This window comes from Phyllobates terribilis, unplaced genomic scaffold (genome assembly GCF_046119375.1).
Source record: "Phyllobates terribilis strain yellow unplaced genomic scaffold, ASM4611937v1 Scaffold_5__5_contigs__length_657084704, whole genome shotgun sequence".
NCBI classification, from domain to species: Eukaryota; Metazoa; Chordata; class Amphibia; order Anura; family Dendrobatidae; genus Phyllobates; species Phyllobates terribilis.
The window spans coordinates 414,708,389-414,735,583 of NW_027362765.1; the positions used below are offsets into that span (position 1 = coordinate 414,708,389).

The window sequence follows — 27,195 nt, forward strand, 5'->3', positions numbered from 1 at the left end:
GATCTGTCGCTCTTTGGGGTTTGCGCGTTTCTCTAGATATGGGGCCAGTTTGTATTCCCTCTGTAGGTTCTGGTATACCGTCAGTTTCTGTGATTTGGTAATGTCGTTCCTCCAGACGCTTATCTGTTTCTCTCCATCTGTCCGATCACAATCAGCACTTATACTCTCTCCCAGCAGCAAAGATGCTGGAGTAGGAGTGGGGACAGTCATTCTTCCCTTGCCAACACTCAAATGTCGCATACTGAGCGCCTCATCAAATTATTAGACCCTTTGTGTCTTTAGTTATGTAATGTGATTTTTGAATCATTATAGAAGTAGGATAATTTTTCCTAGGATCATTTTCCCTTACAGTATTATGTATCAGCTCAAAGCTTTATTAAAAGATTTAAGGGCCATAGAAAAAAATCTGTAACATGGTCCACCACTTACCATGGAACATTTATATAATGCTCGCTTCTTTTAAAACAACTAAGTACCTTTTGGTTGAAGACCTTGGAATGACTGCTAATTTTGGCCACCCATAACTTCGACCCTGGTTCTTAGGCCATGTTCACACGTTAAGTATTTGGTGAATTTTTTACATCAGTATTTGTAAGCCAAAATCAGGAGTGAAACAATCAGAGGAAAAGTATAATAGAAACACGTCACCACGTCTGCATTTTTCGCCGACTCCTGGTTTTGGCTAAAAAATACTGGTGTAAAATACTGAGCGTGTGAATGTGGCCTTACAGTCATATTTTTTAAATACCCTACTTTAGGGTATTGGGCCAAAAAAATGTTCACAAAGGAAAGAGTCCAATTTCACTATTGTAACCATTTTTTCTGTCTGAAGCCTAACCCCGTGACTAGAGATGAGCGTTGTTCGACTCGAACTGTTCGCCAATCTCAAATTCGAGCTGTTTTGGGCGGTGTTCGAGCCGTTCGGCGAACACGAACGATTTGAGAAAAATTTGGCTGTTCGAGGTTATGTTCGATAACTGTTCGTGCACCAAAATCATAACTGGATTTTTTCTCAGTAATGATGAAAATTAATGTTAATACGCAGTTTGAGTGTACAGCGGGGCGGGGGGAGGGGCAGGGGATGGATCTCTGCAGGAATAATGAAGATCTCCATTTTGTTTCTCTTTCCCGCATTTACAGTGGGGAGGTGCAATCTGTCAGCCTATCAGCAGCGCACACACGGAGCGAAGTGCTTTTTTTCACACAAGCAAGGGCATGTGTCATTGGCAGTGCATGTCACATGTCCTTGCCCTATAAGACCAAGCCATTTTCCCCGTCGCCACCATTTTCTCACTGCTACAGCTGCGTGTTAGACGGCACCGCTGTTGCTGTGTGCACTATACCTTGTTAATTTCAAGCCAATTTTCGCACAAATCTACAGATAGCTTGGGAGTAGGGAATAGTTGTGATTGCAGTCCTTTTAAGGACTAGGTTACAGCATTTCCTACGACTTTTATCAGGCAGGTCTGTGCTCTTAAATAGATAGATTGTGGGAGTAAAGACTAATTGTAATTGCAGTCCTTTTCAGGACTAGGTTACATCAGTTCCTATCAGTTTTTGCCAAGCAGGTCTGTGCCAGTGCTGAGCAAGTTTTTTTCACAGCATTTGGCTGAATCTAGCAAAGCTAATCCTTTTTGGCCTATTGCAGAGTGTGTTAGTCAGTGGAGTAGCCTATCTGTGTTGAAAGATATACCACCTGTGTATAGAATACCAATTTTTTTACAGCACCTAGTGAAGTAAAATCTTTTCGGCATAGCATAATTCTATTACTCCATCTATACTGACCTCCATCAGGTTGCAAATTGAATATAATTTTTTTCTGCATTTAGCTCTGAAAAAATATTTGGCCTTCTAGCAGTGTGTGGGACTTGTTCTATTAGTCCATCTATACTGACCTCCATCAGGTTGCAAACTGAATATAATTTTTTTCTGCATCTAGCTCTGAAAAAATATTTTGCCTTCTAGCAGTGTGTGGGACTTTCTCTATTAGTCCATCTATACTGACCTCCATCACGTTGCAAATTCAAAATAATTTTTTGTCTGCATCTAGCTCTGAAAAAATATTTGGCCTTCTAGCAGTGTGTGGGACTTTCTCTATTAGTCCATCCATACTGACCTCCATCAGGTTGCAAATTAAAAATATTTTTTATCTGCATCTACCTCTGAAAAAATATTTGGGCTTCTAGCTGTGTGTGGGACTTGTTCTATTAGTCCATCTATACTGACCTTCATCAGGTTGCAAACTGAATATAATTTTTTTCTGCATCTAGCTCTGATAAAATATTTTGCCTTCTAGCAGTGTGTGGGACTTTCTCTATTAGTCCATCTATACTGACCTCCATCACGTTGCAAATTCAAAATAATTTTTTGTCTGCATCTAGCTCTGAAAAAATATTTGGCCTTCTAGCAGTGTGTGGGACTTTCTCTATTAGTCCATCTATACTGACCTCCATCAGGTTGCAAATTAAAAATAATTTTTATCTGCATCTACCTCTGAAAAAATATTTGGGCTTCTAGCTGTGTGTGGGACTTGTTCTATTAGTCCATCTATACTGACCTCCATGAGGTTGCAAACTGAATATAATTTTTTTCTGCATTTAGCTCTGAAAAAATATTTGGCCTTCTAGCAGTGTGTGGGACTTTCTCTATTAGTCCATCCATACTGACCTCCATCAGGTTGCAAATTAAAAATATTTTTTATCTGCATCTACCTCTGAAAAAATATTTGGGCTTCTAGCTGTGTGTGGGACTTGTTCTATTAGTCCATCTATACTGACCTCCATCAGGTTGCAAACTGAATATAATTTTTTTCTGCATCTAGCTCTGAAAAAATATTTTGCCTTCTAGCAGTGTGTGGGACTTTCTCTATTAGTCCATCTATACTGACCTCCATCAGGTTGCAAATTAAAAATAATTTTTATCTGCATCTGACTCTGAAAATATATTTGGGCTTCTAGCTGTGTGTGGGACTTGTTCTATTAGTCCATCTATACTGACCTCCATCAGGTTGCAAACTGAATATAATTTTTTTCTGCATCTAGCTCTGAAAAAATATTTGGTCTTCTAGCAGTGTGTGGGACTTTCTCTATTAGTCCATCTATACTGACCTCCATCAGGTTGCAAACTGAATATAATTTTTTTCTGCATCTGACTCTGAAAAAATATTTTGCCTTCTAGCAGTGTGTGGGACTTTCTCTATTAGTCCATCTATACTGACCTCCATCACGTTGCAAATTCAAAATAATTTTTTGTCTGCATCTAGCTCTGAAAAAATATTTGGCCTTCTAGCAGTGTGTGGGACTTTCTCTATTAGTCCATCTATACTGACCTCCATCAGGTTGCAAATTAAAAATAATTTTTATCTGCATCTACCTCTGAAAAAATATTTGGGCTTCTAGCTGTGTGTGGGACTTGTTCTATTAGTCCATCTATACTGACCTCCATGAGGTTGCAAACTGAATATAATTTTTTTCTGCATTTAGCTCTGAAAAAATATGTGGCCTTCTAGCAGTGTGTGGGACTTTCTCTATTAGTCCATCTATACTGACCTCCATCAGGTTGCAAATTAAAAATAATTTTTATCTGCATCTGACTCTGAAAATATATTTGGGCTTCTAGCTGTGTGTGGGACTTGTTCTATTAGTCCATCTATACTGACCTCCATCAGGTTGCAAACTGAATATAATTTTTTTCTGCATCTAGCTCTGAAAAAATATTTGGTCTTCTAGCAGTGTGTGGGACTTTCTCTATTAGTCCATCTATACTGACCTCCATCAGGTTGCAAACTGAATATAATTTTTTTCTGCATCTGACTCTGAAAAAATATTTGGCCTTCTAGCAGTGTGTGGGACTTTCTCTATTTGTCCATCTATACTGACCTCCATCAGGTTGCAAATTAAAAATAATTTTTTGTCTGCATCTAGCTCTGAAAAAATATTTGGCCTTCTAGCAGTGTGTGGGACTTTCTCTATTAGTCCATCCATACTGACCTCCATCAGGTTGCAAATTAAAAATATTTTTTATCTGCATCTACCTCTGAAAAATATTTGGGCTTCTAGCTGTGTGTGGGACTTGTTCTATTAGTCCATCTATACTGACCTCCATCAGGTTGCAAATTCAAAATAATTTTTTGTCTGCATCTAGCTCTGAAAAATATTTGGCCTTCTAGCAGTGTGTGGGACTTTCTCTATTAGTCCATCTATACTGACCTCCATCAGGTTGCAAACTGAATATAATTTTTTTCTGCATCTAGCGCTGAAAAAATATTTGGCCTTCTAGCAGTGTGTGGGACTTGATCTATTAGTCCACCTATACTGACCTCCATCAGGTTGCAAATTCAAAATAATTTTTTGTCTGCATCTAGCTCTGAAAAAATATTTGGCCTTCTAGCAGTGTGTGGGACTTTCTCTATTAGTCCATCTATACTGACCTCCATCAGGTTGCAAACTGAATACAATTTTTTTCAGCATCTACCTCTGAAAAAATATTTGGGCTTCTAGCTGTGTGTGGGACTTGTTCTATTAGTCAATCTATACTGACCTCCATCAGGTTGCAAACTAAATATAATTTTTTTCTGTATCTAGCTCTGAAAACATATTTGGCCTTCTAGCAGTATGTGGGACTTTCTCTATTAGTCCATCTATACTGACCTCCATCAGGTTGAAAATTAAAAATAATTTTTATCTGCATCTAGCTCTGAAAAAATATTTGGCCTTCTAGCAGTGTGTGGGACTTTCTCTATTAGTCCATCTATACTGACCTCCATCAGGTTGAAAATTAAAAATAATTTTTATCTGCATCTAGCTCTGAAAAAATATTTGGCCTTCTAGCAGTGTGTGGGACTTTCTCTATTAGTCCATCTATACTGACCTCCATCACGTTGCAAATTCAAAATAATTTTTTGTCTGCATCTAGCTCTGAAAAAATATTTGGCCTTCTAGCAGTGTGTGGGACATTCTCTATTAGTCCATCCATACTGACCTCCATCAGGTTGCAAATTAAAAATAATTTTTATCTGCATCTACCTCTGAAAAAATATTTGGGCTTCTAGCTGTGTGTGGGACTTGTTCTATTAGTCCATCTATACTGACCTCCATCAGGTTGCAAACTGAATATAATTTTTATCTGCATCTAGCTCTGAAAAAATATTTGACCTTCTAGCAGTGTGTGGGACTTTCTCTATTAGTCCATCCATACTGACCTCCATCAGGTTGCAAATTAAAAATAATTTTTATCTGCATCTACCTCTGAAAAAATATTTGGGCTTCTAGATGTGTGTGGGACTTGTTCTATTAGTCCATCTATCCTGACCTCCATCAGGTTGCAAACTGAATATAATTTTTTTCTGCATCTAGCTCTGAAAAAATATTTGGCCTTCTAGCAGTGTGTGGGACTTGTTCTATTAGTCCACCTATACTGACCTCCATCAGGTTGCAAATTCAAAATAATTTTTTGTCTGCATCTACCTCGGAAAAAATATTTGGCCTTCTAGCTGTGTGTGGGACTTTCTCTATTAGTCCATCCATACTGACCTCCATCAGGTTGCAAATTAAATATAATTTTTTTCTGCATCTAGCTCTGAAAAAATATTTGGCCTTCTAGCAGTGTGTGGGACTTGTTCTATTAGTCCACCTATACTGACCTCCATCAGGTTGCAAATTCAAAATAATTTTTTGTCTGCATCTAGCTCTGAAAAAATATTTGGCCTTCTAGCAGTGTGTGGGACTTTCTCTATTAGTCCATCTCTACTGACCTCCATCAGGTTGCAAACTGAATACAATTTTTTTCTGCATCTACCTCTGAAGAAATATTTGGGCTTCTAGCTGTGTGTGGGACTTGTTCTATTAGTCCATCTATACTGACCTCCATCAGGTTGCAAATTGAATATAACTTTTTTCTGCATCTAACCCAGCCAATAGTTTTGGCCTAATACCACAGTTTGGCCAATCAGCTCTGCTCGGTTCCCATCCATTGTTTTTTTGTGCAAACAACTCCAGAGTTGTGAATTAGTTAACCACCAAAATGAGTGGAAAAAGGCCTGCTGCTGGTGGAAAGGGGAATAGGTGTGTTGGGAAGGGGAAAAAAGGTTGTGTCCGTGGGGTAGGTGTTAAAGCAACAGTAACATCTGCAGAAGAAAGACCATCTTCCAGCCAAACTAAAATGTCTACTTCTTTTAGCGGACAATGTGATAAGATCCCTTTCTTACGGCCACGCCAATCGCTACAAATTCCAGATGAGGCACAAAAACAGCAGGTGCTTCAACGGATATCAAGTGCTCCTTTAAGTGGGCTCTCCTCCACATCAACTTCAACATCACAAATACTCCAGTCCTCAAAGGTGTCACCCCAATCGCACTTGCTTACTCACAGCTCCCAAATCTCCAGCTGTCCGTCTGAGTATGAGGTAGAACAGATGGTTGAGTCTGCAGAGCTGTTTACTCATACTATAGCCTGGGAATCAGAGGTCGACTCCAGCGCTTCTGTGAATCCAGACGAGGAAATGATCTGCACTGATGCCCAGAATCTTTATGAGTCGGATACAGGACCAGACGCAGAAGGTTCTGACCATAATGTAGACCCTCATTCCCAAACTGTAACTCCTGTTGGTGGAGACAATGAGGAAGACGATGATGAGACTCAAATACCTGATTGGAGCGACAACTTTAGTTTTTTGTCAGGGCAGGAACAGGTTGGCTCTGAGGACGACGGGTGTGATAACGCACAGGGTGATGATGATGAGGTTGGAGATCCCACTTACTGTCAACCCACAGTCAGCCAAGAAATGAGGTAAGCAGGGGAGGTGGAGGAGGATGCTAGTGACAACGAGGTCAGGTTGCGCCTTCCTGGACAGAGACGTAGTACTGGAAGCACGTCAACAACTGCATCCTCAAACACAACTCTGCCTCTCACCTCTTCAGGTCGCATGGGTGCTAAGTAGAGATGAGCGTTGTTCTACTCGAACTGTTCGCCAATCTCAAATTCGAGCTGTTTTGGGCGAACACGAACAATTTGAGAAAAATTCGGCTGTTCGAGGTTATGTTCGATAACTGTTCGTGCACCAAAATCATAACTGGATTTTTTCTCAGTAATGATGAAAATTAATGTTAATACGCAGTTTGAGTGTACAGCGGGGTGGGGGGAGGGGCAGGGGATGGATCTCTGCAGGAACAATGAAGATCTCCATTTTTTTTTTCTCTTTCCCGCATTTACAGTGGGGAGGTGCAATCTGTCAGCATATCAGCAGCGCACACACGGAGCGAAGTGCTTTTTTTCACACAAGCAAGGGCATGTGTCATTGGCAGTGTATGTCACATGTCCTTGCCCTATAAGACCAAGCCATTTTCCCCGTCGCCACCATTTTCTCACTGCTGCAGCTGCGTGTTAGACGGCACCGCTGTTGCTGTGTGCGCTATACCTTGTTAATTTCAAGCCAATTTTCGCACAAATCTACAGATAGCTTGGGAGTAGGGAATAGTTGTGATTGCAGTCCTTTTAAGGACTAGGTTACAGCATTTCCTACAACTTTTATCAGGCAGGTCTGTGCTCTTAAATAGATAGATTGTGGGAGTAAAGACTAATTGTAATTGGAGTCCTTTTCAGGACTAGGTTACATCAGTTCCTATCAGTTTTTGCCAGGCAGGTCTGTGCCAGTGCTGTGCAAGTTTTTTTCACAGCATTTGGCTGAATCTAGCAAAGCTAATCCTTTTTGGCCTATTGCAGAGTGCGTTAGTCAGTGGAGTAGCCTATCTGTGTTGCAAGATATACCACCTGTGTATAGAATACCAATTTTTTTACTGCACCTAGTGAAGTAAAATCTTTTGGGCATAGCATCATTCTATTAGTCCATCTATACTGACCTCCATCAGGTTGCAAACTGAATATATTTTTTCCTGCATCTTCCTCTGAAAAAATATTGGGCTTCTAGCTGTGTGTGGGACTTGTTCTATTAATCCATCTATACAGACCTCCATCAGGTTGCAAACTGAATATATTTTTTTCTGCATCTACCTCTGAAAAAATATTGGGCTTCTAGCTGTGTGTGGGACTTGTTGTATTAGTCCATCTATACTGACCTCCATCAGGTTGCAAATTGAATATAATTTTTTTCTGCATCTAGCTCTGAAAAAATATTGGGCTGTGTGTGGGACTTGTTTTATTAGTCCATCTATACTGACCTTCATCAGGTTGCAAACTGCATATATTTTTTTCTTCATCTACCTCTGAAAAAATATTGGGCTTCTAGCTGTGTGTGGGACTTGTTCTATTAATCCATTTATACAGACCTCCATCAGGTTGCAAACTGAATATATTTTTTTCTGCATCTACCTCTGAAAAAATATTGGGCTTCTAGCTGTGTGTGGGACTTGTTGTATTAGTCCATCTATACTGACCTCCATCAGGTTGCAAACTGAATATATTTTTTTCTGCATCTACCTCTGAAAAAATATTGGGCTTCTAGCTGTGTGTGGGACTTGTTGTATTAGTCCATCTATACTGACCTCCATCAGGTTGCAAACTGAATATATTTTTTTCTGCATCTACCTCTGAAAAAAAATTGGGCTTCTAGCTGTGTGTGGGACTTGTTCTATTAATCCATCTATACTGACCTCCATCAGGTTGCAAACTGAATATATTTTTTTCTGCATCTACCTCTGAAAAAATATTGGGCTTCTAGCTGTGTGTGGGACTTGTTGTATTAGTCCATCTATACAGACCTCCATCAGGTTGCAAACTGAATATATTTTTTTCTGCATCTAACTCTGAAAAAATATTGGGCTTCTAGCTGTGTGTGGGACTTGTTCTATTAATCCATCTATACAGACCTCCATCAGGTTGCAAACTGAATATATTTTTTTCTGCATCTACCTCTGAAAAAATAGTGGGCTTCTAGCTGTGTGTGGGACTTGTTGTATTAGTCCATGTATACTGACCTCCATCAGGTTGCAAACTGAATATATTTTTTTCTGCATCTACCTCTGAAAAAATATTGGGCTTCTAGCTGCGTGTGGGACTTGTTCTATTAATCCATCTATACAGACCTCCATCAGGTTGCAAACTGAATATATTTTTTTCTGCATCTACCTCTGAAAAAATATTGGGCTTCTAGCTGTGTGTGGGACTTGTTGTATTAGTCCATCTATACTGACCTCCATCAGGTTGCAAACTGAATATATTTTTTTCTGCATCTACCTCTGAAAAAATATTGGGCTTCTAGCTGTGTGTGGGACTTGTTCTATTAATCCATCTATACAGACCTCCATCAGGTTGCAAACTGAATATATTTTTTTCTGCATCTACCTCTGAAAAAATATTGGGCTTCTAGCTGTGTGTGGGACTTGTTGTATTAGTCCATCTATACTGACCTCCATCAGGTTGCAAACTGAATATATTTTTTTCTGCATCTACCTCTGAAAAAATATTGGGCTTCTAGCTGTGTGTGGGACTTGTTCTATTAATCCATCTATACAGACCTCCATCAGGTTGCAAACTGAATATATTTTTTTCTGCATCTACCTCTGAAAAAATATTGGGCTTCTAGCTGTGTGTGGGACTTGTTGTATTAGTCCATCTATACTGACCTCCATCAGGTTGCAAACTGAATATATTTTTTTCTGCATCTACCTCTGAAAAAATATTGGGCTTCTAGCTGTGTGTGGGACTTGTTCTATTAATCCATCTATACAGACCTCCATCAGGTTGAAAACTGAATATATTTTTTTCTGCATCTACCTCTGAAAAAAATATTGGGCTTCTAGCTGTGTGTGGGACTTGTTGTATTAGTCCATCTATACTGACCTCCATCAGGTTGCAAATTGAATATAATTTTTTTCTGCATCTAGCTCTGAAAAAATATTGGGCTTCTAGCTGTGTGTGGGACTTGTTTTATTAGTCCATCTATACTGACCTCCATCAGGTTGCAAACTGCATTTATTTTTTTCTTCATCTACCTCTGAAAAAATATTGGGCTTCTAGCTGTGTGTGGGACTTGTTCTATTAATCCATCTATACAGACCTCCATCAGGTTGCAAACTGAATATATTTTTTTCTGCATCTACCTCTGACAAAATATTGGGCTTCTAGCTGTGTGTTGGACTTGTTGTATTAGTCCATCTATACTGACCTCCATCAGGTTGCAAACTGAATATATTTTTTTCTGCATCTACCTCTGAAAAAATATTGGGCTTCTAGCTGTGTGTGGGACTTGTTCTATTAATCCACCTATACAGACCTCCATCAGGTTGCAAACTGAATATATTTTTTTCTGCATCTACCTCTGAAAAAATATTGGGCTTCTAGCTGTGTGTGGGACTTGTTGTATTAGTCCATCTATACTGACCTCCATCAGGTTGCAAACTGAATATATTTTTTTCTGCATCTACCTCTGAAAAAATATTGGGCTTCTAGCTGTGTGTGGGACTTGTTCTATTAATCCATCTATACAGACCTCCATCAGGTTGCAAACTGAATATATTTTTTTCTGCATCTACCTCTGAAAAAATATTGGGCTTCTAGCTGTGTGTGGGACTTGTTGTATTAGTACTTCTATACTGACCTCCATCAGGTTGCAAACTGAATATATTTTTTTCTGCATCTACCTCTGAAAAAATATTGGGCTTCTAGCTGTGTGTGGGACTTGTTCTATTAATCCATCTATACAGACCTCCATCAGGTTGCAAACTGAATATATTTTTTTCTGCATCTACCTCTGAAAAAATATTTGGCCTTCTAGCAGTGTGTGGGACTTTCTCTATTAGTCCATCTATACTGACCTCCATCAGGTTGCAAATTAAAAATAATTTTTATCTGCATCTAGCTCTGAAAAAATATTTGGCCTTCTAGCAGTGTGTGGGACTTTCTCTATTAGTCCATCTATACTGACCTCCATCAGGTTGCAAACTGAATATATTTTTTTCTGCATCTACCTCTGAAAAAATATTGGGCTTCTAGCTGTGTGTGGGACTTGTTCTATTAATCCATCTATTCAGACCTCCATCAGGTTGCAAACTGAATATATTTTTTTCTGCATCTACCTCTGAAAAAATATTGGGCTTCTAGCTGTGTGTTGGACTTGTTGTATTAGTCCATCTATACTGACCTCCATCAGGTTGCAAACTGAATATATTTTTTTCTGCATCTACCTCTGAAAAAATATTGGGCTTCTAGCTGTGTTTGGGACTTGTTGTATTATTCCATCTATACTGACCTCCATCAGGTTACAAACTGAATATATTTTTTTCTGCATCTACCTCTGAAAAAATATTGGGCTTCTAGCTGTGTGTGGGACTTGCTCTATTAATCCATCTATACAGACCTCCATCAGGTTGCAAACTGAATATATTTTTTTCTGCATCTACCTCTGAAAAAATATTGGGCTTCTAGCTGTGTGTGGGACTTGTTGTATTAGTCCATCTATACTGACCTCCATCAGGTTGCAAACTGAATATATTTTTTTCTGCATCTACCTCTGAAAAAATATTGGGCTTCTAGCTGTGTGTGGGACTTGTTCTATTAATCCATCTATACAGACCTCCATCAGGTTACAAACTGAATGTATTTTTTTCTGCATCTACCTCTGAAAAAATATTGGGCTTCTAGCTGTGTGTGGGACTTGTTGTATTAGTCCATCTATACTGACGTCCATCAGGTTGCAAACTGAATATATTTTTTTCTGCATCTACCTCTGAAAAAATATTGGGCTTCTAGCTGTGTGTGGGACTTGTTCTATTAATCCATCTATACAGACCTCCATCAGGTTGCAAACTGAATATATTTTTTTCTGCATCTACCTCTGAAAAAATATTGGGCTTCTAGCTGTGTGTGGGACTTGTTGTATTAGTCCATCTATACTGACCTCCATCAGGTTGCAAACTGCATATATTTTTTTCTTCATCTACCTCTGAAAAAATATTGGGCTTCTAGCTGTGTGTAGGACTTGTTCTATTAATCCATCTATACAGACCTCCATCAGGTTGCAAACTGAATATATTTTTTTCTGCATCTACCTCTGAAAAAATATTTCGCCTTCTAGCAGTGTGTGGGACTTTCTCTATTAGTCCATCTATACTGACCTCCATCAGGTTGCAAATTAAAAATAATTTTTATCTGCATCTAGCTCTGAAAAAATATTTGGCCTTCTAGCAGTGTGTGGGACTTTCTCTATTAGTCCATCTATACTGACCTCCATCAGGTTGCAAACTGAATATATTTTTTTCTGCATCTACCTCTGAAAAAATATTGGGCTTCTAGCTGTGTGTGGGACTTGTTCTATTAATCCATCTATACAGACCTCCATCAGGTTGCAAACTGAATATATTTTTTTCTGCATCTACCTCTGAAAAAATATTGGGCTTCTAGCTGTGTGTTGGACTTGTTGTATTATTCCATCTATACTGACCTCCATCAGGTTGCAAACTGAATATATTTTTTTCTGCATCTACCTCTGAAAAAATATTGGGCTTCTAGCTGTGTGTGGGACTTGTTCTATTAATCCATCTATACAGACCTCCATCAGGTTGCAAACTGAATATATTTTTTTCTGCATCTACCTCTGAAAAAATATTGGGCTTCTAGCTGTGCGTGGGACTTGTTGTATTAGTCCATCTAAACTGACCTCCATCAGGTTGCAAACTGAATATATTTTTTTCTGCATCTACCTCTGAAAAAATATTGGGCTTCTAGCTGTGTGTGGGACTTGTTCTATTAATCCATCTATACAGACCTCCATCAGGTTGCAAACTGAATATATTTTTTTCTGCATCTACCTCTGAAAAAATATTGGGCTTCTAGCTGTGTGTGGGACTTGTTGTATTAGTCCATCTATACTGACCTCCATCAGGTTGCAAACTGCATTTATTTTTTTCTTCATCTACCTCTGAAAAAATATTTGGCTTCTAGCTGTGTGTGGGACTTGTTCTATTAATCCATCTATACAGACCTCCATCAGGTTGCAAACTGAATATATTTTTTTCTGCATCTACCTCTGACAAAATATTGGGCTTCTAGCTGTGTGTTGGACTTGTTGTATTAGTCCATCTATACTGACCTCCATCAGGTTGCAAACTGAATATATTTTTTTCTGCATCTACCTCTGAAAAAATATTGGGCTTCTAGCTGTGTGTGGGACTTCTTCTATTAATCCACCTATACAGACCTCCATCAGGTTGCAAACTGAATATATTTTTTTCTGCATTTACCTCTGAAAAAATATTGGGCTTCTAGCTGTGTGTGGGACTTGTTGTATTAGTCCATCTATACTGACCTCCATCAGGTTGCAAACTGAATATATTTTTTTCTGCATCTACCTCTGAAAAAATATTGGGCTTCTAGCTGTGTGTGGGACTTGTTCTATTAATCCATCTATACAGACCTCCATCAGGTTGCAAACTGAATATATTTTTTTCTGCATCTACCTCTGAAAAAATATAGGGCTTCTAGCTGTGTGTGGGACTTGTTGTATTAGTCCATCTATACTGACCTCCATCAGGTTGCAAACTGAATATATTTTTTTCTGCATCTACCTCTGAAAAAATATTGGGCTTCTAGCTGTGTGTGGGACTTGTTCTATTAATCCATCTATACAGACCTCCATCAGGTTGCAAACTGAATATATTTTTTTCTGCATCTACCTCTGAAAAAATATTTGGCCTTCTAGCAGTGTGTGGGACTTTCTCTATTAGTCCATCTGTACTGACCTCCATCAGGTTGCAAACTGAATATATTTTTTTCTGCATCTACCTCTGAAAAAATATTGGGCTTCTAGCTGTGTGTGGGACTTGTTATATTAATCCATCTATTCAGACCTCCATCAGGTTGCAAACTGAATATATTTTTTTCTGCATCTACCTCTGACAAAATATTGGGCTTCTAGCTGTGTGTTGGACTTGTTGTATTAGTCCATCTATACTGACCTCCATCAGGTTGCAAACTGAATATATTTTTTTCTGCATCTACCTCTGAAAAAATATTGGGCTTCTAGCTGTGTTTGGGACTTGTTGTATTATTCCATCTATACTGACCTCCATCAGGTTGCAAACTGAATATATTTTTTTCTGCATCTACCTCTGAAAAAATATTTTGCTTCTAGCTGTGTGTGGGACTTGTTTTATTAATCCATCTATACAGACCTCCATCAGGTTGCAAACTGAATATATTTTTTTCTGCATCTACCTCTGAAAAAATATTGGGCTTCTAGCTGTGTGTGGGACTTGTTGTATTAGTCCATCTATACTGACCTCCATCAGGTTGCAAACTGAATATATTTTTTTCTGCATCTACCTCTGAAAAAATATTGGGCTTCTAGCTGTGTGTGGGACTTGTTCTATTAATCCATCTATACAGACCTCCATCAGGTTACAAACTGAATGTATTTTTTTCTGCATCTACCTCTGAAAAAATATTGGGCTTCTAGCTGTGTGTGGGACTTGTTGTATGAGTCCATCTATACTGACCTCCATCAGGTTGCAAACTGAATATATTTTTTTCTGCATCTACCTCTGAAAAAATATTGGGCTTCTAGCTGTGTGTGGGACTTGTTCTATTAATCCATCTATACAGACCTCCATCAGGTTGCAAATTGAATATAATTTTTTTCTGCATCTAGCTCTGAAAAAATATTGGGCTTCTAGCTGTGTGTGGGACTTGTTGTATTAGTCCATCTATACTGACCTCCATCAGGTTGCAAACTGCATATATTTTTTTCTGCATCTAGCTCTGAAAAAATATTGGGCTTCTAGCTGTGTGTGGGACTTGTTGTATTAGTCCATCTATACTGACCTCCATCAGGTTGCAAACTGCATATATTTTTTTCTTCATCTACCTCTGAAAAAATATTGGGCTTCTAGCTGTGTGTGGGACTTGTTCTATTAATCCATCTATACAGACCTCCATCAGGTTGCAAACTGAATATATTTTTTTCTGCATCTACCTCTGACAAAATATTGGGCTTCTAGCTGTGTGTTGAACTTGTTGTATTAGTCCATCTATACTGACCTCCATCAGGTTGCAAACTGAATATATTTTTTTCTGCATCTACCTCTGAAAAAATATTGGGCTTCTAGCTGTGTGTGGGACTTGTTCTATTAATCCACCTATACAGACCTCCATCAGGTTGCAAACTGAATATATTTTTTTCCGCATCTACCTGTGAAAAAATATTGGGCTTCTAGCTGTGTGTGGGACTTGTTGTATTAGTCCATCTATACTGACCTCCATCAGGTTGCAAACTGAATATATTTTTTTCTGCATCTACCTCTGAAAAAATATTGGGCTTCTAGCTGTGTGTGGGACTTGTTCTATTAATCCATCTATACAGACCTCCATCAGGTTGCAAACTGAATATATTTTTTTCTGCATCTACCTCTGAAAAAATATTGGCTTCTAGCTGTGTGTGGGACTTGTTGTATTAGTCCATCTATACTGACCTCCATCAGGTTGCAAACTGAATATATTTTTTTCTGCATCTACCTCTGAAAAAATATTGGGCTTCTAGCTGTGTGTGGGACTTGTTCTATTAATCCATCTATACAGACCTCCATCAGGTTGCAAACTGAATATATTTTTTTCTGCATTTACCTCTGAAAAAATATTTCGCCTTCTAGCAGTGTGTGGGACTTTCTCTATTAGTCCATCTATACTGACCTCCATCAGGTTGCAAATTAAAAATAATTTTTATCTGCATCTAGCTCTGAAAAAATATTTGGCCTTCTAGCAGTGTGTGGGACTTTCTCTATTAGTCCATCTATACTGACCTCCATCAGGTTGCAAACTGTAAATATTTTTTTCTGCATCTACCTCTGAAAAAATATTGGGCTTCTAGCTGTGTGTGGGACTTGTTCTATTAATCCATCTATACAGACCTCCATCAGGTTGCAAACTGAATATATTTTTTTCTGCATCTACCTCTGAAAAAATATTGGGCTTCTAGCTGTGTGTTGGACTTGTTGTATTATTCCATCTATACTGACCTCCATCAGGTTGCAAACTGAATATATTTTTTTCTGCATCTACCTCTGAAAAAATATTGGGCTTCTAGCTGTGTGTGGGACTTGTTCTATTAATCCATCTATACAGACCTCCATCAGGTTGCAAACTGAATATATTTTTTTCTGCATCTACCTCTGAAAAAATATTGGGCTTCTAGCTGTGTGTGGGACTTGTTCTATTAATCCATCTATACAGACCTCCATCAGGTTGCAAACTGAATATATTTTTTTCTGCATCTACCTCTGAAAAAATATTGGGCTTCTAGCTGTGCGTGGGACTTGTTGTATTAGTCCATCTATACTGACCTCCATCAGGTTGCAAACTGAATATATTTTTTTCTGCATCTACCTCTGAAAAAATATTGGGCTTCTAGCTGTGTGTGGGACTTGTTCTATTAATCCATCTATACAGACCTCCATCAGGTTGCAAACTGAATATATTTTTTTCTGCATCTACCTCTGAAAAAATATTGGGCTTCTAGCTGTGTGTGGGACTTGTTGTATTAGTCCATCTATACTGACCTCCATCAGGTTGCAAATTGAATATAATTTTTTTCTGCATCTAGCTCTGAAAAAATATTGGGCTTCTAGCTGTGTGTGGGACTTGTTGTATTAGTCCATCTATACTGACCTCCATCAGGTTGCAAACTGCATTTATTTTTTTCTTCATCTACCTCTGAAAAAATATTGGGCTTCTAGCTGTGTGTGGGACTTGTTCTATTAATCCATCTATACAGACCTCCATCAGGTTGCAAACTGAATATATTTTTTTCTGCATCTACCTCTGACAAAATATTGGGCTTCTAGCTGTGTGTTGGACTTGTTGTATTAGTCCATCTATACTGACCTCCATCAGGTTGCAAACTGAATATATTTTTTTCTGCATCTACCTCTGAAAAAATATTGGGCTTCTAGCTGTGTGTGGGACTTCTTCTATTAATCCACCTATACAGACCTCCATCAGGTTGCAAACTGAATATATTTTTTTCTGCATTTACCTCTGAAAAAATATTGGGCTTCTAGCTGTGTGTGGGACTTGTTGTATTAGTCCATCTATACTGACCTCCATCAGGTTGCAAACTGAATATATTTTTTTCTGCATCTACCTCTGAAAAAATATTGGGCTTCTAGCTGTGTGTGGGACTTGTTCTATTAATCCATCTATACAGACCTCCATCAGGTTGCAAACTGAATATATTTTTTTCTGCATCTACCTCTGAAAAAATATTGGGCTTCTAGCTGTGTGTGGGACTTGTTGTATTAGTCCATCTATACTGACCTCCATCAGGTTGCAAACTGAATATATTTTTTTCTGCATCTACCTCTGAAAAAATATTGGGCTTCTAGCTGTGTGTGGGACTTGTTCTATTAATCCATCTATACAGACCTCCATCAGGTTGCAAACTGAATATATTTTTTTCTGCATCTACCTCTGAAAAAATATTTGGCCTTCTAGCAGTGTGTGGGACTTTCTCTATTAGTCCATCTATACTGACCTCCATCAGGTTGCAAATTAAAAATAATTTTTATCTGCATCTAGCTCTGAAAAAATATTTGGCCTTCTAGCAGTGTGTGGGACTTTCTCTATTAGTCCATCTGTACTGACCTCCATCAGGTTGCAAACTGAATATATTTTTTTCTGCATCTACCTCTGACAAAATATTGGGCTTCTAGCTGTGTGTGGGACTTGTTCTATTAATCCATCTATACAGACCTCCATCAGGTTGCAAACTGAATATATTTTTTTCTGCATCTACCTCTGAAAAAATATTGGGCTTCTAGCTGTGTGTGGGACTTGTTGTATTAGTCCATCTATACTGACCTCCATCAGGTTGCAAACTAAATATATTTTTTTCTGCATCTACCTCTGAAAAAATATTGGGCTTCTAGCTGTGTGTGGGACTTGTTCTATTAATCCATCTATACAGACCTCCATCAGGTTACAAACTGAATGTATTTTTTTCTGCATCTACCTCTGAAAAAATATTGGGCTTCTAGCTGTGTGTGGGACTTGTTGTATTAGTCCATCTATACTGACCTCCATCAGGTTGCAAACTGAATATATTTTTTTCTGCATCTACCTCTGAAAAAATATTGGGCTTCTAGCTGTGTGTGGGACTTGTTCTATTAATCCATCTATACAGACCTCCATCAGGTTGCAAACTGAATATATTTTTTTCTGCATCTACCTCTGAAAAAATATTGGGCTTCTAGCTGTGTGTGGGACTTGTTGTATTAGTCCATCTATACTGACCTCCATCAGGTTGCAAATTGAATATAATTTTTTTCTGCATCTAGCTCTGAAAAAATATTGGGCTTCTAGCTGTGTGTGGGACTTGTTGTATTAGTCCATCTATACTGTCCTCCATCAGGTTGCAAACTGCATATATTTTTTTCTTCATCTACCTCTGAAAAAATATTGGGCTTCTAGCTGTGTGTGGGACTTGTTCAATTAATCCATCTATACAGACCTCCATCAGGTTGCAAACTGAATATATTTTTTTCTGCATCTACCTCTGACAAAATATTGGGCTTCTAGCTGTGTGTTGGACTTGTTGTATTAGTCCATCTATACTGACCTCCATCAGGTTGCAAACTGAATATATTTTTTTCTGCATCTACCTCTGAAAAAATATTGGGCTTCTAGCTGTGTGTGGGACTTGTTCTATTAATCCACCTATACAGACCTCCATCAGGTTGCAAACTGAATATATTTTTTTCCGCATCTACCTGTGAAAAAATATTGGGCTTCTAGCTGTGTGTGGGACTTGTTGTATTAGTCCATCTATACTGACCTCCATCAGGTTGCAAACTGAATATATTTTTTTCTGCATCTACCTCTGAAAAAATATTGGGCTTCTAGCTGTGTGTCGGACTTGTTCTATTAATCCATCTATACAGACCTCCATCAGGTTGCAAACTGAATATATTTTTTTCTGCATCTACCTCTGAAAAAATATTGGGCTTCTAGCTGTGTGTGGGACTTGTTGTATTAGTCCATCTATACTGACCTCCATCAGGTTGCAAACTGAATATATTTTTTTCTGCATCTACCTCTGAAAAAATATTGGGCTTCTAGCTGTGTGTGGGACTTGTTCTATTAATCCATCTATACAGACCTCCATCAGGTTGCAAACTGAATATATTTTTTTCTGCATCTACCTCTGAAAAAATATTGGGCTTCTAGCTGTGTGTGGGACTTGTTGTATTAGTCCATCTATACTGACCTCCATCAGGTTGCAAACTGAATATATTTTTTTCTGCATCTACCTCTGAAAAAATATTGGGCTTCTAGCTGTGTGTGGGACTTGTTCTATTAATCCATCTATACAGACCTCCATCAGGTTGCAAACTGAATATATTTTTTTCTGCATCTACCTCTGAAAAAATATTGGGCTTCTAGCTGTGTGTGGGACTTGTTGTATTAGTCCATCTATACTGACCTCCATCAGGTTGCAAACTGAATATATTTTTTTCTGCATCTACCTCTGAAAAAATATTGGGCTTCTAGCTGTGTGTGGGACTTGTTCTATTAATCCATCTATACAGACCTCCATCAGGTTACAAACTGAATGTATTTTTTTCTGCATCTACCTCTGAAAAAATATTGGGCTTCTAGCTGTGTGTGGGACTTGTTGTATTAGTCCATCTATACTGACCTCCATCAGGTTGCAAACTGAATATATTTTTTTCTGCATCTACCTCTGAAAAAATATTGGGCTTCTATCTGTGTGTGGGACTTGTTCTATTAATCCATCTATACAGACCTCCATCAGGTTGCAAACTGAATATATTTTTTTCTGCATCTACCTGTGAAAAAATATTGGGCTTCTAGCTGTGTGTGGGACTTGTTGTATTAGTCCATCTATACTGACCTCCATCAGGTTGCAAACTGAATATATTTTTTTCTGCATCTACCTCTGAAAAAATATTGGGCTTCTAGCTGTGTGTGGGACTTGTTCTATTAATCCATCTATACAGACCTCCATCAGGTTGCAAACTGAATATATTTTTTTCTGCATCTACCTCTGAAAAAATATTGGGCTTCTAGCTGTGTGTGGGACTTGTTGTATTAGTCCATCTATACTGACCTCCATCAGGTTGCAAACTGAATATATTTTTTTCTGCATCTACCTCTGAAAAAATATTGGGCTTCTAGCTGTGTGTGGGACTTGTTCTATTAATCCATCTATACAGACCTCCATCAGGTTGCAAACTGAATATATTTTTTTCTGCATCTACCTCTGAAAAAATATTGGGCTTCTAGCTGTGTGTGGGACTTGTTGTATTAGTCCATCTATACTGACCTCCATCAGGTTGCAAACTGAATATATTTTTTTCTGCATCTACCTCTGAAAAAATATTGGGCTTCTAGCTGTGTGTGGGACTTGTTCTATTAATCCATCTATACAGACCTCCATCAGGTTGCAAACTGAATATATTTTTTTCTGCATCTACCTCTGAAAAAATATTGGGCTTCTAGCTGTGTGTGGGACTTGTTGTATTAGTCCATCTATACTGACCTCCATCAGGTTACAAATTGAATATAATTTTTTTCTGCATCTAGCTCTGAAAAAATATTGGGCTTCTAGCTGTGTGTGGGACTTGTTGTATTAGTCCATCTATACTGACCTCCATCAGGTTGCAAACTGCATATATTTTTTTCTTCATCTACCTCTGAAAAAATATTGGGCTTCTAGCTGTGTGTGGGACTTGTTCTATTAATCCATCTATACAGACCTCCATCAGGTTGCAAACTGAATATATTTTTTTCTGCATCTACCTCTGACAAAATATTGGGCTTCTAGCTGTGTGTTGGACTTGTTGTATTAGTCCATTTATACTGACCTCCATCAGGTTGCAAACTGAATATATTTTTTTCTGCATCTACCTCTGAAAAAATATTGGGCTTCTAGCTGTGTGTGGGACTTGTTCTATTAATCCACCTATACAGACCTCCATCAGGTTGCAAACTGAATATATTTTTTTCCGCATCTACCTGTGAAAAAATATTGGGCTTCTAGCTGTGTGTGGGACTTGTTGTATTAGTCGATCTATACTGACCTCCATCAGGTTGCAAACTGAATATATTTTTTTCTGCATCTACCTCTGAAAAAATATTGGGCTTCTAGCTGTGTGTGGGACTTGTTCTATTAATCCATCTATACAGACCTCCATCAGGTTGCAAACTGAATATATTTTTTTCTGCATCTACCTCTGAAAAAATATTGGGCTTCTAGCTGTGTGTGGGACTTGTTGTATTAGTCCATCTATACTGACCTCCATCAGGTTGCAAACTGAATATATTTTTTTCTGCATCTACCTCTGAAAAAATATTGGGCTTCTAGCTGTGTGTGGGACTTGTTCTATTAATCCATCTATACAGACCTCCATCAGGTTGCAAACTGAATATATTTTTTTCTGCATTTACCTCTGAAAAAATATTTCGCCTTCTAGCAGTGTGTGGGACTTTCTCTATTAGTCCATCTATACTGACCTCCATCAGGTTGCAAATTAAAAATAATTTTTATCTGCATCTAGCTCTGAAAAAATATTTGGCCTTCTAGCAGTGTGTGGGACTTTCTCTATTAGTCCATCTATACTGACCTCCATCAGGTTGCAAACTGTATATATTTTTTTCTGCATCTACCTCTGAAAAAATATTGGGCTTCTAGCTGTGTGTGGGACTTGTTCTATTAATCCATCTATACAGACCTCCATCAGGTTGCAAACTGAATATATTTTTTTCTGCATCTACCTCTGAAAAAATATTGGGCTTCTAGCTGTGTGTTGGACTTGTTGTATTATTCCATCTATACTGACCTCCATCAGGTTGCAAACTGAATATATGTTTTTCTGCATCTACCTCTGAAAAAATATTGGGCTTCTAGCTGTGTGTGGGACTTGTTCTATTAATCCATCTATACAGACCTCCATCAGGTTGCAAACTGAATATATTTTTTTCTGCATCTACCTCTGAAAAAATATTGGGCTTCTAGCTGTGCGTGGGACTTGTTGTATTAGTCCATCTATACTGACCTCCATCAGGTTGCAAACTGAATATATTTTTTTCTGCATCTACCTCTGAAAAAATATTGGGCTTCTAGCTGTGTGTGGGACTTGTTCTATTAATCCATCTATACAGACCTCCATCAGGTTGCACACTGAATATATTTTTTTCTGCATCTACCTCTGAAAAAATATTAGGCTTCTAGCTGTGTGTGGGACTTGTTGTATTAGTCCATCTATACTGACCTCCATCAGGTTGCAAACTGAATATATTTTTTTCTGCATCTACCTCTGAAAAAATATTGGGCTTCTAGCTGTGTGTGGGACTTGTTCTATTAATCCATCTATACAGACCTCCATCAGGTTGCAAACTGAATATATTTTTTTCTGCATCTACCTCTGAAAAAATATTTGGCCTTCTAGCAGTGTGTGGGACTTTCTCTATTAGTCCATCTATACTGACCTCCATCAGGTTGCAAATTAAAAATAATTTTTATCTGCATCTAGCTATGAAAAAATATTTGGCTTTCTAGCAGTGTGTGGGACTTTCTCTATTAGTCCATCTATACTGACCTCCATCAGGTTGCAAACTGAATATATTTTTTTCTGCATCTACCTCTGAAAAAATATTGGGCTTCTAGCTGTGTGTGGGACTTGTTCTATTAATCCATCTATACAGACCTCCATCAGGTTGCAAACTGAATATATTTTTTTCTGCATCTACCTCTGAAAAAATATTGGGCTTCTAGCTGTGTGTGGGACTTGTTGTATTAGTCCATATATACTGACCTCCATCAGGTTGCAAACTGAATATATTTTTTTCTGCATCTACCTCTGAAAAAATATTTGGCCTTCTAGCAGTGTGTGGGACTTTCTCTATTAGTCCATCTATACTGACCTCCATCAGGTTGCAAATTAAAAATAATTTTTATCTGCATCTAGCTCTGAAAAAATATTTGGCCTTCTAGCAGTGTGTGGGACTTTCTCTATTAGTCCATCTATACTGACCTCCATCAGGTTGCAAACTGAATATATTTTTTTCTGCATCTACCTCTGAAAAAATATTGGGCTTCTAGCTGTGTGTGGGACTTGTTCTATTAATCCGTCTATACAGACCTCCATCAGGTTGCAAACTGAATATATTTTTTTCTGCATCTACCTCTGAAAAAATATTGGGCTTCTAGCTGTGTGTGGGACTTGTTGTATTAGTCCTCCATCAGGCTGCAAACTGAATATATTTTTTTCTGCATCTACCTCTGAAAAAATATTGGGCTTCTAGCTGTGTGTGGGACTTGTTCTATTAATCCATCTATACAGACCTCCATCAGGTTGCAAACTGAATATATTTTTTTCTGCATCTACCTCTGAAAAAATATTGGGCTTCTAGCTGTGTGTGGGACTTGTTGTATTAGTCCATCTATACTGACCTCCATCAGGTTGCAAATTGAATATAATTTTTTTCTGCATCTAGCTCTGAAAAAATATTGGGCTTCTAGCTGTGTGTGGGACTTGTTGTATTAGTCCATCTATACTGACCTCAATCAGGTTGCAAACTGCATATATTTTTTTCTTCATCTACCTCTGAAAAAATATTGGGCTTCTAGCTGTGTGTGGGACTTGTTCTATTAATCTATCTATACAGACCTCCATCAGGTTGCAAACTGAATATATTTTTTTCTGCATCTACCTCTGAAAAAATATTGGGCTACTAGCTGTGTGTGGGACTTGTTGTATTAGTCCATCTATACTGACCTCCATCAGGTTGCAAACTGAATATATTTTTTTCTGCATCTACCTCTGAAAAAATATTGGGCTTCTAGCTGTGTGTGGGACTTGTTGTATTAGTCCATATATACTGACCTCCATCAGGTTGCAAACTGAATATATTTTTTTCTGCATCTACCTCTGAAAAAATATTTGGCCTTCTAGCAGTGTGTGGGACTTTCTCTATTAGTCCATCTATACTGACCTCCATCAGGTTGCAAATTAAAAATAATTTTTATCTGCATCTAGCTCTGAAAAAATATTTGGCCTTCTAGCAGTGTGTGGGACTTTCTCTATTAGTCCATCTATACTGACCTCCATCAGGTTGCAAACTGAATATATTTTTTTCTGCATCTACCTCTGAAAAAATATTGGGCTTCTAGCTGTGTGTGGGACTTGTTCTATTAATCCATCTATACAGACCTCCATCAGGTTGCAAACTGAATATATTTTTTTCTGCATCTACCTCTGAAAAAATATTGGGCTTCTAGCTGTGTGTGGGACTTGTTGTATTAGTCCTCCATCAGGCTGCAAACTGAATATATTTTTTTCTGCATCTACCTCTGAAAAAATATTGGGCTTCTAGCTGTGTGTGGGACTTGTTCTATTAATCCATCTATACAGACCTCCATCGGGTTGCAAACTGAATATATTTTTTTCTGCATCTACCTCTGAAAAAATATTGGGCTTCTAGCTGTGTGTGGGACTTGTTGTATTAGTCCATCTATACTGACCTATATCAGGTTGCAAATTGAATATAATTTTTTTCTGCATCTAGCTCTGAAAAAATATTGGGCTTCTAGCTGTGTGTGGGACTTGTTGTATTAGTCCATCTATACTGACCTATATCAGGTTGCAAACTGCATATATTTTTTTCTTCATCTACCTCTGAAAAAATATTGGGCTTCTAGCTGTGTGTGGGACTTGTTCTATTAATCTATCTATACAGACCTCTATCAGGTTGCAAACTGAATATATTTTTTTCTGCATCTACCTCTGAAAAAATATTGGGCTTCTAGCTGTGTGTGGGACTTGTTGTATTAGTCCATCTATACAGACCTCCATCAGGTTGCAAACTGAATATATTTTTTTCTGCATCTACCTCTGAAAAAATATTGGGCTTCTAGCTGTGTGTGGGACTTGTTCTATTAATCCATCTATACAGACCTCCATCAGGTTGCAAACTGAATATATTTTTTTCTGCATCTACCTCTGAAAAAATATTGGGCTTCTAGCTGTGTGTGGGACTTGTTGTATTAGTCCTCCATCAGGTTGCAAACTGAATATATTTTTTTCTGCATCTACCTCTGAAAAAATATTGGGCTTCTAGCTGTGTGTGGGACTTGTTCTATTAATCCATCTATACAGACCTCCATCAGGTTGCAAACTGAATATATTTTTTTCTGCATCTACCTCTGAAAAAATATTGGGCTTCTAGCTGTGTGTGGGACTTGTTGTATTAGTCCATCTATACTGACCTCCATCAGGTTGCAAACTGAATATATTTTTTTCTGCATCTACCTCTGAAAAAATATTGGGCTTCTAGCTGTGTGTGGGACTTGTTCTATTAATCCATCTATACAGACCTCCATCAGGTTGCAAACTGAATATATTTTTTTCTGCATCTACCTCTGAAAAAATATTGGGCTTCTAGCTGTGTGTGGGACTTGTTGTATTAGTCCATCTATACTGACCTCCATCAGGTTGCAAACTGAATATATTTTTTTCTGCATCTACCTCTGAAAAAATATTGGGCTTCTAGCTGTGTGTGGGACTTGTTCTATTAATCCATCTATACAGACCTCCATCAGGTTGCAAACTGAATATATTTTTTTCTGCATCTACCTCTGAAAAAATATTTGGCCTTCTAGCAGTGTGTGGGACTTTCTCTATTAGTCCATCTATACTGACCTCCATCAGGTTGCAAATTAAAAATAATTTTTATCTGCATCTAGCTCTGAAAAAATATTTGGCTTTCTAGCAGTGTGTGGGACTTTCTCTATTAGTCCATCTATACTGACCTCCATCAGGTTGCAAACTGAATATATTTTTTTCTACATCTACCTCTGAAAAAATATTGGGCTTCTAGCTGTGTGTGGGACTTGTTCTATTAATCCATCTATACAGACCTCCATCAGGTTGCAAACTGAATATATTTTTTTCTGCATCTACCTCTGAAAAAATATTGGGCTTCTAGCTGTGTGTGGGACTTGTTGTATTAGTCCATTTATACTGACCTCCATCAGGTTGCAAACTGAATATATTTTTTTCTGCATCTACCTCTGAAAAAATATTTGGCCTTCTAGCAGTGTGTGGGACTTTCTCTATTAGTCCATCTATACTGACCTCCATCAGGTTGCAAATTAAAAATAATTTTTATCTGCATCTAGCGCTGAAAAAATATTTGGCCTTCTAGCAGTGTGTGGGACTTTCTCTATTAGTCCATCTATACTGACCTCCATCAGGTTGCAAACTGAATATATTTTTTTCTGCATCTACCTCTGAAAAAATATTGGGCTTCTAGCTGTGTGTGGGACTTGTTCTATTAATCCATCTATACAGACCTCCATCAGGTTGCAAACTGAATATATTTTTTTCTGCATCTACCTCTGAAAAAATATTGGTCTTCTAGCTGTGTGTGGGACTTGTTGTATTAGTCCATATATACTGACCTCCATCAGGTTGCAAACTGAATATATTTTTTTCTGCATCTACCTCTGAAAAAATATTTGGCCTTCTAGCAGTGTGTGGGACTTTCTCTATTAGTCCATCTATACTGACCTCCATCAGGTTGCAAATTAAAAATAATTTTTATCTGCATCTAGCTCTGAAAAAATATTTGGCCTTCTAGCAGTGTGTGGGACTTTCTCTATTAGTCCATCTATACTGACCTCCATCAGGTTGCAAACTGAATATATTTTTTTCTGCATCTACCTCTGAAAAAATATTGGGCTTCTAGCTGTGTGTGGGACTTGTTCTATTAATCGATCTGTACAGACCTCCATCAGGTTGCAAACTGAATATATTTTTTTCTGCATCTACCTCTGAAAAAATATTAAGCTTCTAGCTCAGTGTGTGGGACTTGTTGTATTAGTCCTCCATCAGGCTGCATACTGAATATATTTTTTTCTGCATCTACCTCTGAAAAAATATTGGGCTTCTAGCTGTGTGTGGGACTTGTTCTATTAATCCATCTATACAGACCACCATCAGGTTGCAAACTGAATATATTTTTTTCTGCATCTACCTCTGAAAAAATATTGGGCTTCTAGCTGTGTGTGGGACTTGTTGTATTAGTCCATCTATACTGACCTCCATCAGGTTGCAAATTGAATATAATTTTTTTCTGCATCTAGCTCTGAAAAAATATTGGGCTTCTAGCTGTGTGTGGGACTTGTTGTATTAGTCCATCTATACTGACCTCCATCAGGTTGCAAACTGCA

General features: G+C 38.0%; 1 protein-coding gene across 1 annotated transcript in view; it reads right to left on the bottom strand.

Moving 5' to 3' along the window:
* LOC141273396 (alpha-2-macroglobulin-like) overlaps window positions 1–27,195 on the bottom strand; it is a 155,210-nt gene that overhangs the window by 4,788 nt on the left and 123,227 nt on the right. The window lies entirely within an intron of this gene.